The following is a 16,470-nucleotide window of genomic DNA, read 5'->3' as shown; positions in this document are numbered from 1 at the left end:
GGAATGGGGGTGTGTAAACTCAAGTGTCCTTGAATATAAGGACACTCAAGTTTGAAACTTCAAGTTCAAAGTATCTATGAACACTTGTTCCTAGAGATTGGGTTCAATTTCAGAGTTAGTGAAATAGGTGAGTGTTTTGCCTTTTTTGTGTTTCAGTTTTCATTTAGTTATTCATTTTTGGATTCAATAAATATTTTTTGAGAAACTACTGTATGCGGAGCACTGCAATTTGTTACTGGGAGAATGTGCAAAAAAAGATAAATTAGCTCTGTAGTTTTTAGTCTTACCGAGATAAATACATAAGAAGCAATTAGAAAAGGCTTATAAAATAAAATATAAAATGCTAGTTAAAATAACAAGTCATAAAGGATAATATTGAGAGAGGATATGAGTAAGATTGAGATAATCAAATTAGAGTAAAGTTAGGGAAGGTTTCTTGGAGAAGATGAATATTGAATCAGGACATGACGCATTAACAGAATTGGCAAAGAAGGGTCAGGAAGTTTAGGAGTAAAAGTACAAAAGGCACTAATTAGCAGACATATTTTTTGGGAAAGATTGTTAAATTTAAGTTGGCAGGATAATGGGGGATGGGATCTAAGGAAATCTGTGACAGTTAAATCAGAGTATGATGCAAAATGAGGGCATAGGTTCTGAGAATAATCTGAATAGAGATGGTCTGTATCCCAGTTAATTTTGTTCCCTGGCTCTACAACTGGAAATTCACAATGGGCAGAGGTACTTAGACAATAAAACATAAGCTGTGGGCCCGCAATGCAGAAGGGAATTCTTTTGCAAATCCACAATTGATTCAATATCTCACAAATCACAGCAATTTTTCCAAACCTTTTCATCCCTCCTTGAACTTTCCATAGGTCCTCCTTTCCATCTTCTTAGCTGAAAACCTTTCCTTATATTTTCAAAACAAACAAACAAACAAAAAATTCTTAGAGAAGAAGTTAAGCCAGTTACAGGGAGAAATGCCCAGCAAATCTATATTAGTGGAAGGCCTCAACCTTTCCCTCTCAGAATTAGATAAATCTAACCACAAAATAAACAAGAAAGAAACTAGGGAGGTTAATAGAATCCTAGATAGATAGATTAGATTAATAGAAAATAGATAGATTAAAAATCAATTGGAAATTAAACCTAATTCTAAAGTACATATGGGTCAAACAAAAAATCATGGAAACAATAATTTCATCCAAGAGAATGACAACAATGAGACAACATACTAAAACCTATGGGATGCTGCCAAAACAGTTTTTAGGGGAAATTTTATATCTCTAATTATATGAATAAAATACAGAAAGAGGAGGTTAATAAATTAGCTATGCAGCTAAAAAAGCTAGAAAAAGAACAAATTAAAAACCCTTAATTAAATACCAAATTAGAAATTCTAAAACTCAAAAGATTAATAAAATTGAAACTAAGAAAATTATTGGACTAATTAATAATCAAATATCCTATTTGATTAGGATAGATTAGACAATAATAAATTAGACAATTTGATTAGAAAAAGGAAAGAAAAACATCAGCATCAAAAATGAAAAAGGTAAACTTACCACTAATGGGAAAAAAAATTTAAGGCAATAATTAAGAGCTGTTTTGCCCAACTACATGCCAGCAAAAATGGATAAATATTTACAAAAATACAAATTGCCTAGATTAACAGAAGAGGAAACAAATTACTTAAATAGTGCCATTTTAGAAAAAGAAGTTGAACGAGCCATCAATGAATTCCCTCATAAAAAATCTCCAGGACCAGATGGATTTACAAGTAAATTCTACCAAACATTTAAAAAATAATTCCAATACTATCTAAACTATCCTTCTATGACATAAATATGGTACAGATACCTAAACCAGGAAGAGCCAAAACAGAGAAAGAAAATGTTTAGACCAATCTCCCTAATGAATATTGATGCAAACATTTTAAATAAAATATTATCAAAAAGATTACAACAACTTATCAGCAGGAAAATACACTATGACCAAGTGGGATTTATACCAGAATGCAGGGCTGGTTCAATATCAGGAAAACTATTACCATAATAGACAATATCAATAACAAAACCAAACAGAAATAAAAAATATGATCATCTCAATTGATACAGAAAAAGCTTTTGACAAAATACAGCACTCATTCACATTAAAAACACAAGAGAACAAAAGAATAAAGGGAGTTTTCCTTAAAATGGAAGGTAGCATCTATTTAAAACTATCAGCAAGTATTATTTGTAATGGAAAGAAGCTGGACACATTCCCAGTAGGATCAAGAATGAAACAAGAATGCCCATTATCACCACTGTTATTCAATATTGTACTAGAAATGTTGGTTTTAGTAGTAATAAAAGAAAAAGAAATTAAATTAGACTAGGCAATAAGAAGACAAAACTATTACTCTTTGCAGATGATATGATGATATACTTAGAGAATCCTAGAAAATCATTCCAAAACCTACTTGAAACAATTAACAGCTTTAGAAAAGTTGCAAGATATAAAATAACCCCGCACAAATAATCAGAATTTCTATATATTATTGATAAAAGCCCAGCAGAAAGAGATATAAAAAACTGGGTTGCCTATCTGCCAAGACAAACTCAGAAACCATATTGAACACAATTACATTGTCTCACAGAAATAAAGTCTGATCTAAACAACTGGAAAAATAGCAATTGGTCATGAGTAGGCCAAGCTAATTAATAAAAATGACAATTCTACCTAAATTGGTTTACCTTTTTAGTGCCATACTAATCAAACAGCCAAAAAATCATTTTATAGAGCTAGACAAAATAGTAACAAAATTCATTTGGAAAAACAAAAGGTCAAGAATATCAAGAGAATTAATGGGGGAAAAATACAAAGGATGGTGGCCTAGCAGTACCATAACTAAAATTATATTATAAAGCAACAGTCATCAAAACCATTTGGTACTATATAAGAAGTAGAATAGTGAATCAGTAAAATAGAATCGGATTGACTAAGATAACAGGAAAAGATGATAAATATTGGAGATGTGGGAAAATGGGACACTAATCATTGTTGGTGGAATTGTGAAATGATCCAGTCATTCTGGAGAGCAATTTGGAATTATGACCAAAGGTCATCAACTGTGCATACCCTTTGATCCAACAATACCATTATTGGGTCTATATCCCAAGGAAATCATTAAAAAGGGAAAAAGATTCACATGTGCAAAAATGTTGTAGCAGTTCTTTTTGTAGTGGCAAAGAACTGGAAAAGGAGTAGATACCCATCAATGGCTGAATAAGTTATGGTATGTGAAAGTAATAGAATATTATTGTTATATAAAAAAATCATGAACAAGCTGATTTTAGAAAGGCCTAGAAAAATTTACGTGAACTGATGCTGAGCGAAACAAGCAAAACCAGGAATACATTGTACACAATAACATCAAGAACAGTGATCAATTAGGAAAGACTTGGTTCTTCTTAGCAGTTTAGTAATCCAAAGCAATCCCAATAAACCTTTGGATAGAAAATATCATTTGCATCCAGAGAAAGAACTGTGGAGAATGAATGTAAATCAACACATGCTATGTTCACATTCTTTTCCTTTTAATTCTGTTTTTATTTTTCTCTTGTGGTTTTTTCCTTTTGTTTTGATTTTTCTCTCTCAATAGGATTCATAAAGAAATGTGTATTTATATCTCTCAGATTGGCTAAGATGATAGGAAAAGATAATGACAAATGTTGGAGGAGATATGGGAAAACTGGGACACTGCTACATTGTTGATGGAATTGTGAACGGATCCAGCCATTTTGGAGAACAATTTGGAACTATGCTCAAAAATTTATCAAACTGTATATACCTTTTGATCCAGCAGTGTTTCTACTGGGCTTATACTCCAAAGAGATATTAAAGGAGGGAAAGGGACTCACATGTGCAAAAATGTTTGTGGCAGCCCTTTTTGTAGTGGCTAGAAACTAGAGACTGAGTGGATGCCCATCAGTTGGAGAATGGCTGAATAAATTGTGGTATATGAATGCCATGGAATATTATTGTTCTGTAAGAAATGACCAGCAGGATGATTTCAGAGAGACCTGGAGAGATTTACATGAACTGATGCTGAGTGAAGTGAGCAGAACCAAAAGTTCATTGTACACAGCAACATCAATATTATAGGACGATCAATTCTGATGAACTTGACTCTTTCTACCAATGAGTTGATTGATGCCAGTTCCAATGATCTTGTGATAAAGAGAGCCATCTATACCCAGAGGGAGGATTGTGGGAACTGAATGTGGATCAAAACATAACATTTTCACTCTTTTTGGTGTTGTTTGCTTGCAATTTGTTTTCTTACTCATTTCCTTTCCTTTTTGATCTGATTTTCTGGTGCACCAAGAGAATGTATCAATATGTTTACATATATTGGATTTAACATATATTTTAACATCTATAACATATATTGGATTGCTTGCCATCGGGGGAGGGTAGGAGGGGAAAATCTGAAACACAAGGCTATGCAAGGGTCAATGGTGAAAAATTCATGCATATGTTTTGAAAATAAAAAGCTTTAAAAAAAATTAATGTGCATGTATAACCAGAAAAAAAGAACATCATAAAAATATATTAAAAAACAAGCAAATTAATGAATTTTGGAGAACAGTTTGGAACTATGTTCAAAAAGTTATCAAACTGTGCATACCTTTTGATCCAGCAGTGTTTCTATTGGGCTTATATCCCAAAGAGATATTAAAGGAGGGAAAGGGACCCACATGTGCAAAAATGTTTGTGGCAGCCCTTTTTGTAGTGGCTAGAAACTAGAGACTAAGTGGATGCCCATCAGTTGGAGAATGGCTGAATAAATTGTGGTATATGAATGCCATGGAATACTATTGTTCTGTAAGAAATGACCATTCATTAAGAACTTCTTCTCTTCCCCACCCCCATTCATATTTCACATCTCCAGATGCTTTCTGTCACTATCTCCTTCTTCATTTCTATCTCACTTCCTTTCCTCTCTTAATTCTTTACAGTCTGGCTTCTGACCTCATCATTCAATGAAAACAGGTTTCTCTAAAGTTATTGATGAGCTCTTAATTGTGATATCTAATGTCCTTTCAATCTTTATCCTTCTTGACCTCTCATACTGTCAAATACTCTCTTCTTGTACTCTTTTCTCTAAATTTTCACAGCTGTGCTCTCCTACTTTTCCTTATACCTTTTGACCATTCCTTCTCTGCCTCCTCAATCTATATCGAAGTCATACCTATTAACCATTACTCAGTCCTGTTTTTTCTCCTCTTCCCCCTCTTTACTATTTCAACTGATCTCATCAGTTTCCATTTATTGATCAACTCTCTGCAGATTACTCTCAGATCTACTTATCCAATCCTAACTTCTGACTTCCAATCTGACATTTCCAGTTGTCTTTTGGATGTCCTGTAGATATCCTAACTCAGAATATACAAAACTGAATTCATTATATTTCACTCCAAACACTCCCCTCTACTATCCTTCCCTATATTTATCAAAATTTCACTATCCTCCCAAGCACAATCTCTAGCAGTTAAAGGACTGCCGATAAAAAGCCTTTATGAACTTCATTCTGGACTGTCTTGTTTGGAGCTTGTGTCCATTTTTCATCAGATGGTTACTGTTACAGGATACTGGAGGTGATCAGAGTGGTAAGAAGTTGAGAATCATTGACCAAAGAAGTCAGCAAGATAATCTAGCTCCCATTTACAGTCCTTTTACTAGCCCCTCCATCCCAGAAGGACTTGATTTTACCTGTCCACTATTTTAATTGGTTTTTCCTTGTTTGTAAAATGTTCTTCTTGATCTGGGAGTTTTAGAATTTGGTTATGATGTCCTTTTCTTGTTGGATCTTTTTCAGGTGGTAATCAATGGATTTTCTTTTTCTATGTCTACTTTCCCCTTTTGTTTTAACACTTAAGGACAATTTTTCTTTTTTTCTTTTTTTTTTTGAGATTTTTTTTATTATTTTTTTAAATAATAACTTTTTATTGACAGAACCCATGCCAGGGTACTTTTTTTTTTTACAACATTATCCCTTGCACTTGCTTCTGTTCCGATTTTTCCCCTCTTTCCCTCCACCCCCTGCAAAAGATGGCAAACAGTCCTATATATGTTAAATATGTTGCAGTATATCTTAGATACAATATATGTGTGCACAACTGAACAGTTCTCTTGTTGCACAGGGAAAATTGGATTCAGAAGGTATAAATAACCCGGGAAGAAAAACAAAAATGCAAATAGTTTACATTCATTTCCCAGTGTTCTTTCTTTGGGTGTAGCTGCTTCTGTCCATCATTTATCCATTGAAACTCAGTTAGGTCTCTTTGTCAAAGAAATCCACTTCCATCAGGATACATCCTCATACAGTATCATTGTTGAAGTGTATAATGATCTCCTGGTTCTGTTCATTTCACTTAGCATCAGTTGATGTAAGTCTCTCCAAGCCTCTCTGTATTCATCCTGCTGGTCATTTCTTACAGAACAATAATATTCCATAACATTCATATACCACAATTTACCCAGCCATTCTCCAAATGATGGGCATCCATTCAATTTCCAGTTTCTAGCCACTACAAACAGGGCTGCCACAAACATTTTGGCACATACAGGTCCCTTTCCCTTCTTTAGTATCTCTTGGGGATATAAGCCCAGAAGTAACACTGATGGATCAAAGGGTATGCACATTTTGATAACTTTTTGGGCATAATTCCAGATTGCTCTCCAGAATGGTCGGATTTGTTCACAACTCCACCAACAATGCATCAGTGCAGGACAATTTTTCTTAATTATTTCTTGTGCTATTGTATCAAGATTTGTTTTTTTTTTCCCTATTTTTCTTTTTTGTTTAAATTTATTTTAGATTTAACTTTGAGATATGCTTTATTTCTAATGAGTTCTATTCCTAATAATTATGTTTATGTGTATCTCTTATTTTCTATCCCTACTGACTCCTCTGCATTGCTTCATTCTGTCACTTTGCCTTGATATTACTTAACATTCCCTTCTCAGAAGGATTTCTCCCCTATCCTCTCTACCCCTTCCCTTCCTTTTTACTCCATTGCTTTTAATTTTCACACTCTCTTATACCCCTCTTAAGCTATTTTCTGTCCCTTTTCTTTATAAATTTGGAAGATGTTTATATCCTTCTAAATATATATGTATTTTTTTCCTTTTTAATCCATTCCTGATATGAGTAGGATTCCAGAACTACCAGCCCTTCTCCTCCATCTAATTACTATGTTAATGTTTCCTCTTGCACCATATTCATATATAATTATTCTTTCAACTTTTCCTACATGGTTTTGCTTTTTAGAATCACATCATATTCAGCTCTACCCCAATATATCAAATTACCAATTACTAATAACAATCATAGACATATAGTTTACATCTCCATACATAAAAGACAGTTTGTCCTTATTGAGACCTTTGAAATTAGTCTTTACTGTTTATTTTATATTTTACTTTGATCTTATACATCAAATTTTCTACTAAGTTTAGGGTTGTTTTTTATTTTTGTTTTTGTTTTTTAAACAAAAGCCTGAAAGACTGGCAGTTCATTGAATATCCTTTTTTTTTTTCTGTTCAGGATTATACTTAACTTTTCTGGATATGATATTTTTGCTTATGACTATTCTTTTGCTCTTTGATACATAGTATTGCAAGATGCACATTCTTTTAATATAGCCATCACTAGGTCTTATGTGATTCTACTTGTGGCTCCACGGTATTTTAATTTTTCTTTTTTCTTTGTTGTTTGTAAAATTTTCTTCTTGATCTGGGAGTTCAGAATTTGATTATGATGTCCCCATAAGCTTTTCTTGTAGGATCTTTTTTCAGGTGGTGATCAATAGATTTTCTTTTTCTATTTCTATTTTCTCTTTTCAACACTTCAGAACAATTTTCCTTAATTATTTCTTGTTCTATTTAATCAAGTCTTTTTTTTTAAATCATAACTTTCAGGTAATCCAATTATTCTTATGTTTTCCCTTCTTGTTCTATTCTCCAGATCTGTTGTTTTTCTCATGAGATGTCTCACATTCTGAAGTTTACATACTTTATATTTTGTTTTATTATTTCTTGTTCTCATTACTTTGCTGGCTTCTCTTTGCCCAATTTTAGATTTCAAGAAGCAATTTGCTTCATTAAGACTGATCTCCTTTTCTAGTTGATTGACTTTCTTTTCATAATCTTTTTGTTTTTCTTGGTTCTGATTTTTTAAAATTTTTCCTTCAATCTCTCTTAGATTTTAAAGCCTCTTTTGAATTCTACTATGAATTCTTTTGGAGCAGTGTTGTTGTTTGTCTTTTTTTCACAAAGAACCAATGATATCATAGAGTGATGTGTTGATTTAAACATGAATTAAATTCAAGTGAGGTAGAGTTGCATAAAGTCCTCAGCTTCACTCTCTCTTCCTGAGTCATCAAAGTCTAGTGTCAGAACAAAAGTCAAGATGACTGATGACGGCTGGGGATGCAATGTATGACCTTGGTATCTTTGATACCTAAGTGCTAAGTATTTCACAGTGCTTAGAACAAATTGGTCTCCTCTGCCTATTCCACCAGGGAAAGTCTTCATTTGTTTGAGGTAGATATTCTCCTAACTCCACCACAGGTTTGAGACTTATCAGTTACCCTCAACATAGTTTAGCTCATCTGACAAGATGGGTTTTATGGGGTTTGGACTTTGCACATGCCATACAGCTTCTTAGGAACCACAGGGGAAAGTTGGATGAGTTGGATAGACACCAAAGGCAGATGAATAGTCCTAAAAAGGGCTCAGTAAGCCCTCATAGCAGAGGTGTTAGCATATCCAGAATGTATAGAGTGATATTGAAAGGGAGATTAACTCTAAAAGGAAAGGGGATTTTTATTTTTTCCTAGCATAGGCTAGGTAGAAGTAGAGTCAGTGATAGAATATTTGTTATTTTTAATGAAATTTATGTTCTGATCATATAGAGGGACTGATGAGGAAGGCCAAAGCCCTGTAGGTTGGCAGGTTTGATCTTGTCTTTCAGGGAACATTGGCACTGAAGCAGGTAAGGCTTATTGCTATTGTCAGCTTTGCTAGACTTTGAAAGGGCTGAAGCTTGCTGTAGCTCCTAACCCAACTTGTTATCAAAGTCACCTGGTACACACTTATCTACCATGGGAACCTAGTTTTTCACTCACTGTATTCAGTCAATATATACTGTATCATGGGGAGCTATTATTTGTGGAGATTTGTGTTGGATTTTTGGATTTTTTTCTTCAATTTTTTGAATGTTATCTTTTTTTTAATGCTGCTCTTTTATTATTTGAATTGCCTTTTAAGTGGGTTTGCAGTATGGACAATGGGAACACTCATTCTTTTTTGTTGATGCTTCAAAGTTTGAACTGAATCTTAGTTTAGCTTTCTTTTTTCTTTTTGTCTTTTCTATTTTTCAGATGTTTATGTAACATTAATTATGCTGGTCCCTTCTTCCCCCTCCCCCATGTTTCTCTGGTACCCTTAAGAGGGTTTGGGGCTGACCAGTCTTTCTGCCATTGACTCTAGACCCTTACTAATTTTGTTTTTAGTTTTAAATGTGCCAGGTACCCCAGTTTCTTTTTTTTTAACCACTTAATGTTTGCATTAGCTTTTACAAAGAAATATTTGCTTCAAAGATATATGTAGCAAGGGAAAACATAAAATATTCCCCTGGTCTCTGGGGGGATGTTTCCTTTTTCTAATGCTCTAAAGAAGATTAGGTCCAAAGTATAGCTCATTACCATTTAATATCATTTCAAGTAACAAGGTCACCTTGGGTTTGAGTCCCAGGTATCCTGGCTTCTCAGGGTTTCTTTGACAGCTTGGCAGCAACATCCTGCCTGGAATTCTAACTCCAAGGGTTACTATGGCTCAAATTTGGGTCTACTGGGAGGATTCTACTTCCTGCACTTGGAATTGAAGAGGAAAATGAAACAGAACAGAACTTCAAACCTAATTCTTTAGGCCACTGCACCTAAAAATAAGGGGAGGGGGAGGCCTTCTTTTACAAGCTCAATTCCTGATGACTGTACTATGTTGTAGAGAGCCAGGAGGTAAGAGTCCATTTTAGGTTTTGAAACTTACTGTAACTTGGCTCACCAATTTCCCTTCCAATAAACAATAGCAGAGAGAGACCTGTTAATACATTGATAAAGATCCTGTTAACTAAAGCAAAATGCAGACTCAGCAATATAATAGATCAAAGACACATCTTTGATTTTTTTCATTTTAACTTATTTTATTATGTATAGAACTATTTATGTTTCATACTAAAGAGGGGATAAGGTAAGAGAATTAAAAAGGTAAATTATAATTTATCTTATTAAAATCTCTTTTCAGACTCAAAGAAATAAGAAAAAAACTATATTGTAATGTTGACACATACAACACATTAATACAAAAATGTGTAAAAGGATGTATAGATCTAAATATATGTAAAATAAATATGTATGTATATGAATATATAAATATCTGTAAGTATATACTATACACACATAAATATGAATCTGATGACATGCAAATGAGGAGACTAGTGGTAGTAAAGAGGTTCGAGAACTGGAGTGGAGAATCTCCTTTGGTCAGGGCAGATCAAATGCAAAAGAATTTGCATACCCGAAAATTTGAGTGGCAGAAAAGGGAATTTTATTGTTCACTAAGAAGAAGCTCTCTTAGCAGGCAAAAGACCTCATTAAGAGTTTGGCAACGAGAAGTCAGCTTTGCTAGGAAGACAGAATTCTTAATGGCAAAAGGTCCTGTCACAGAGAAATACCAAAGGTTAATAAGGAGAAAAGAACATCTTCACAGTGAGCAAAAGTCCTGGAAGGTAGCTTTGTCAAGAAGAGAGCTTTTAGCAAGTATAATCCTGTTTCAGACTTCTGCAAAGATTTAGGGTTCAGAGTTGTCTTTTATTAGTAGTCTGAAGCTTGTGGCTGGGAGCTGTCTGGGCTAATCAATAGAGGACCATCAGGCAGAGATTTCCAATTGAATAAAATCACTTAACTAGAAGTTTGAAGGCTTTTCCCAGAGTCTGGGAACTCCCTGAAGGGGATCCAGGACACCCTAAAAAGATCTTATTTGCAATGGAGGGTGAGTTGACCAAGATCTCTGACTGAATGAGACCACTTAACTTGGGAAGGGCTTGTCTGGGAAGGTATGCTTTTCCCAGGATTTGGGAGTCTCCCCAAAGGCGACACAGTTTACATCCAGCCCCCCCAAAGGTTACATCATTTTCCCCCAAAAGATCTCAGTGTACATCAAATCTATTTAGTAAAGGTTAAATTTTGAACTGAAAGATGGAGCTAAATTCTTTGGATGAATTTTAAGTTAGAAACAATTGACACATATCTGAAAAACAGAATTGAAGTCTGTGTTCAGCAAATATTTGTTGCAGTGACATTTCTGAATATAAACAATAGTTTGGCTACCATAACTATAGACAGGCAACGTATTCTCAGAAAAAGAGTAGCAAGAGAGATTGAAAAAAAAAAAGTGACATGAAATTGTAAGTATGAAAGACACAACTTTGAACTTAGAACAGGAAAAGCAGTCCACAATGGAGACCAAAGGCATTTGGGAGAAATGTACTCAAAGACATTGGTATGATAATTTTGCTCTGATGTATATCACAACTATTTACATTTGTATTGAAATGGCCAAAATCTGGGCCTAACCATTTGCATTTTAGTAGATTTGGTTTATTAGAAAGGATATAGGAATATCAAAGATATTCAAAGATGCACTATATATTGATTCTATAAGACTCTCTCTATAATATATATGTATATATATATATTATATATATATATATATATATTTGTGTCTCTGACCAATAAATTGGAAGATTTACACACCTTTTATCACTACTGGAACAGGACTTCAACACTATGTGTGATCATGTGTCCATGCCATGGATCTTCAATCTTTCTGAATGCCTAAGGAGAGGTAAAAAGAAAGAGACTGTACCAATCTAGCCTGATAATTTTAAAAATAACTCATATGTTGGCTATGAAATTATTGAAAAGATAGCTTTTCAAAAATTCCTGACACACTGATCAGAAACTAACCTTAGAACTCTCTGAGGAAGACTGGCTTTAAAAAGTGGAAAGACTTAATTTTTTTAAAAATAGCTTTTTATTTACAAGTTATATGCATGGGTAATTTTACAGCACTGACAAATGCCAAACCTTTTGTGCCAATTTTTCCCTTTCTTCCCCCCACCTCCTCCCCCAGATGGCAGGTTGACCAATACATGTTAAATATGTTAAAGTATAAATTAAATATAAAATAAGTATACATGTCCAAAAAGTTATTTTACTGTACAAAAAGAATCGGACTCTGAAATAGTGTACAATTAGCCTATGAAGGAAATAAAAAATGCAGGCAGACAAAAATATAGGGATTGGGAATTCTATGTAATGGTTCTTAGTCATCTCCCAGAGTTCTTTCACTGGGTGTAGCTGGTTCAATTCATTACTGCTCCATTGGAATTTATTTGGTTCATCTCATTGTTGAAGATGGCCAAGTCCATCAGAATTGATCATCATATAGTATTGGTGTTGAAATATATAATGATCTCCTGGTCCTGCTCATTTCACTCAGCATCAGTTCATGTAAGTCTCTCCAGGCCTTTCTGAAATCATCCAGTTGGTCATTTCTTACCGAACAATAATGTTCCATAATTTTCATATACACAATTTATTCAGCCATTCTCCAATTGATGGGCATCCACTCAATTTCCAATTTTTGGAGTGGAAAGACTTATATGAACTGATGTAAAGTGAAATTAGAAGAACAGAACCAGGAAAATATTGTATACAGCAAAAGCAATATTGTAGGATGGTCAGCTGTGAATAACTTAGCTATTCTTCGAAATGCAAAGATCTAAGAGAATTCCAAAGGACTTATGATGAAAAATTCTATCCAGTTTAAGAGAAAGAACTGAAAGATCTGAATGCAGAATGAAGCATATTATTTTTCACTTTCTTTAATTTTTTTGTTTGTTTTTTGATGGGAGAGAGGTCTGTGTTTTCTTTCATAACATGACTAAAATGGAAATGTTTTGTATAACACATGTGTAACCTATATATAATTCTTTATAATCTCAAGGAGGGAAAAAGGTAGCAAGGGAGAGAATATTGAACTCAAAATTTTAAAAAGAAAATGCTAAAAATTGTTTTTACATACACTTGGGGAAAGATAAAGTATTATTTTTAAAAGTAGAAACCTTAATATGTAGAGACATTTTATTAGCAGAACAAATAAAAACAAACTTAAATGAGAAAAAGCCTCATTTGCCTGTAGATAAGACTGAGCCTAGATCTCCTGTAGAGAAGATTCTCCTTAATCCTAAGTATGAAATCATCTCAGTCAAGAAGCTACATGTCCTTGGGGAATAGCCTGAGAAGTTTGGCTCACTCATGTTATAACATATTAGCAAGTATCAAGGTTAGAAAAGTGGCTTCTTAATAGACTGCTACATTTTAATCAATCTATGAGAAACATTTAAATAAATTTTCTTTACAGTTTATGAAAGGGCTAGGACTTGGTAGATTGAGTGACACAGACTATCTAAATTGGAATAAATTAAAGGGATAAGCTTAAAGTTCCCTAAAGAAATTGTTAGTTTCACAGGAAAGTGGATACCATGGTTCTAGTAGTTGAGATTCACCAACTATTATTAGAGTGCTTTCACTGACTGAAATAAATCTAGCCTAGTTCTTGCAAATGCTGGCACACTGACCCCTCAAACAGCATGTGAAGAAATCTGCAGGAGGATAAAGGGATGTATTTGTTAGTGAACATTGCAGATCCTCAAATTATTTTTTTATGTTATATAGGTTAAAATATATGTTAAATCCAATATGTATAAACATGTTTATACAATTCTCTTGCTGCACAAGAAAAATTAGATCAAAAAGGAAACAAAATGAATAAGAAAACAAAATGTAAGCAAACAACAACAAAAAGAGTGAGAATGCCATATTGTGATCCACACTCAGTTCCCACAATCCTCTCTCTGAGTGTAGATGGCTCTCTTATCGCAAAATCATTGGAACTGGCATCATTCATCTCATTGTTGGAAAGAATCACGTCCATCAGAATTGATCATCCTATAATCTTCTTGTTGCCACGTACAATGATCTCCTGATTCTGCTCATTTCATGCAGCATCAGTTCATATAAGTCTCTCCAGGCTTCTCTGAAATTATCCTGTTGGTCGTTTCTTATACAACAATAATATCTCTTAATATTCACATACCATAATTTACTCAGCCATTTTCCAGCTGATGGGCATCCAAACAGTTTCCAGTTTCTTGTCACTACAAAAAGGACTGCCATAAACATTTTTGCACATGTGGGTCTCTTTCCCTCCTTTAAGATTTCTTTGGGATATAAGCCCAGTAGTAACACTGCTGGACCACAGTTTGATAATTTTTTGAACATCCTTCCAGTTTGCTCTCCAGAATGACTGGATCCATTCACAATTGCACAAACAATGTATCAATGTTCCAGTTTCCCCACATCCCCTCTAACATTCATCATTATCTTTTCTTGTCAAGATTCTCAAATTCAAAAGGGAAAGTTTAATTTTGGTAACTCCCCAATAACTAGAAGGATGAACGATAAGTTAAGGCTAAAGCTCAGAAGAAAGATGAGTTATTCTCATTTTATGATTGGGATATAGGGTATGCCTAAGGAACAATATACAGCATCCACCTCACCAACCACTCCTCAAAAAGGAAAAAAGAAAAAAAAATTATTTGCGATTGAAGAGTTCAGAAACATCATCACAGAGTCCAGCTATCCTTGTGCATCATCCATGATGTTGACATGCATAGAGGATGTAAAGCTAGGAAAATGTGTGGACTATTGAATTTTGAGATACAAAATATGAGAACCGAAGTGGGCCAGTACATCTTGCCAAGAATCAAGGTACCCTTACTATCATCAGTCACCCAATGGTACTCATTGTTGGATTGGGTATTATAAAATTATTATGAAAGAAAACAAAAAGAAAACCATATTCATTTATATATATATATATAGAGAGAGAGAGAGAGATAAATAGATAGATAGATTTTTCCACCTCAAATGTAGGTTTCAATTCAACTTAGGGGCACATAAGGCCATGCCAGCTTGAACTGGCTCTCAGGAATTAAAATTAAATTTTCAGCTTAAGCATTTATACCTTGGAAATTATCAAAGGCTACCAATGAGGACCTGATATATTGTTTTATTGTCTAAACAATAAAGTAATAGAGAAAATGTTAATAATGCATATAACTTTAAAATGTGCCCTAAATACACTTCCCCAGACACAATTGTTATGCATTTACCAATATATTACTGGAGTATCTGCCATTTTCCAATGGCTGATGAAGAAATTGATTAGAGATATGAATTATGTGGAAAGGTTGGTATACTTACCAACTCACTCTCTTTGGAAAGACATTGCAAGAGACTGAGGAAAGTGTTGATAACTAGAGGAATCATATCTGAAACTTTCATTTGACAAATGCTAACTTTTCAAACAGCTGTTTTGCTTTCTTGCTCTTTTTTTCTTTGAAATGTTATTTGTTGCTGTCTTCTATACAATATTGTGAATGTCTGTCCATAGTATTCCAGGCACTCTATTTACCAGATCTAATCCCTTAAATCTGTTCCTAATATCCACATTATGTTCATAAGGGATGTTATTTATATTTTTATAAATTTTTTCCCCTGCTTTCTTCAATTTGTCTAAATTTTGCAATAAGAAGCTCATGATTTAAACCACAATCAGATCCAGATCTTGTTTCAACTGTATAGAGCTTTTCAATTTTTGCCTGCAAATTATATAATCCATCTAGTAACTAACAACTGTGTAAAGTCCATCTTTTGGGTTTTTGAGAAAGAGTATTTGCTATGACTAATGAATTAGCTTAACAAAACTCTATTAGGCAAGATAGTAGAATAAAAACAGGAACTCACCTGAGCTCTCTTCTAAACCCCTCCAAATACCTCTAAGTAATGACTCTAAACCAATTCTAGGGCAGCAGAATGCACAAAAATACGAAATGAAACAATTTTTTAGCCCCAAGAAAGATAGCATAGAAGGTTAGCAGGAAAGATGAGCGAGGAGTACAGTCCAATGCAGGCCTTTCCAGTGCAGACCAGGCACCAGTAGTGGCAGCTGTGATTTCCAGATCTCTTAGCCTATAGACAGTAAAGGGATCAGACAATGGCTCTCAAGGAGATTTACAGGGATCCCTTTGCTGGTACCAGAGAAAGGATTCTGTTGCATTATCTATACTTGGATCTAGGTTGCAGTCCTGGGTCTAGTCCCAGCGAAAGAGCATTAGCACAGCAATTCTTGTGGCCTCAGGGAAGCAGGGACCTTGGTCACAGTTCCATGGTTAAAAAGAATGCTTATGGTTATTCACAAACCAATATACAGTACAGGAAAGGAGTAAAT

Source organism: Antechinus flavipes, chromosome 5, assembly GCF_016432865.1.
Source record: "Antechinus flavipes isolate AdamAnt ecotype Samford, QLD, Australia chromosome 5, AdamAnt_v2, whole genome shotgun sequence".
Taxonomy (NCBI): Eukaryota; Metazoa; Chordata; class Mammalia; order Dasyuromorphia; family Dasyuridae; genus Antechinus; species Antechinus flavipes.
Note: the sequence above shows the minus strand (reverse complement) of the source record.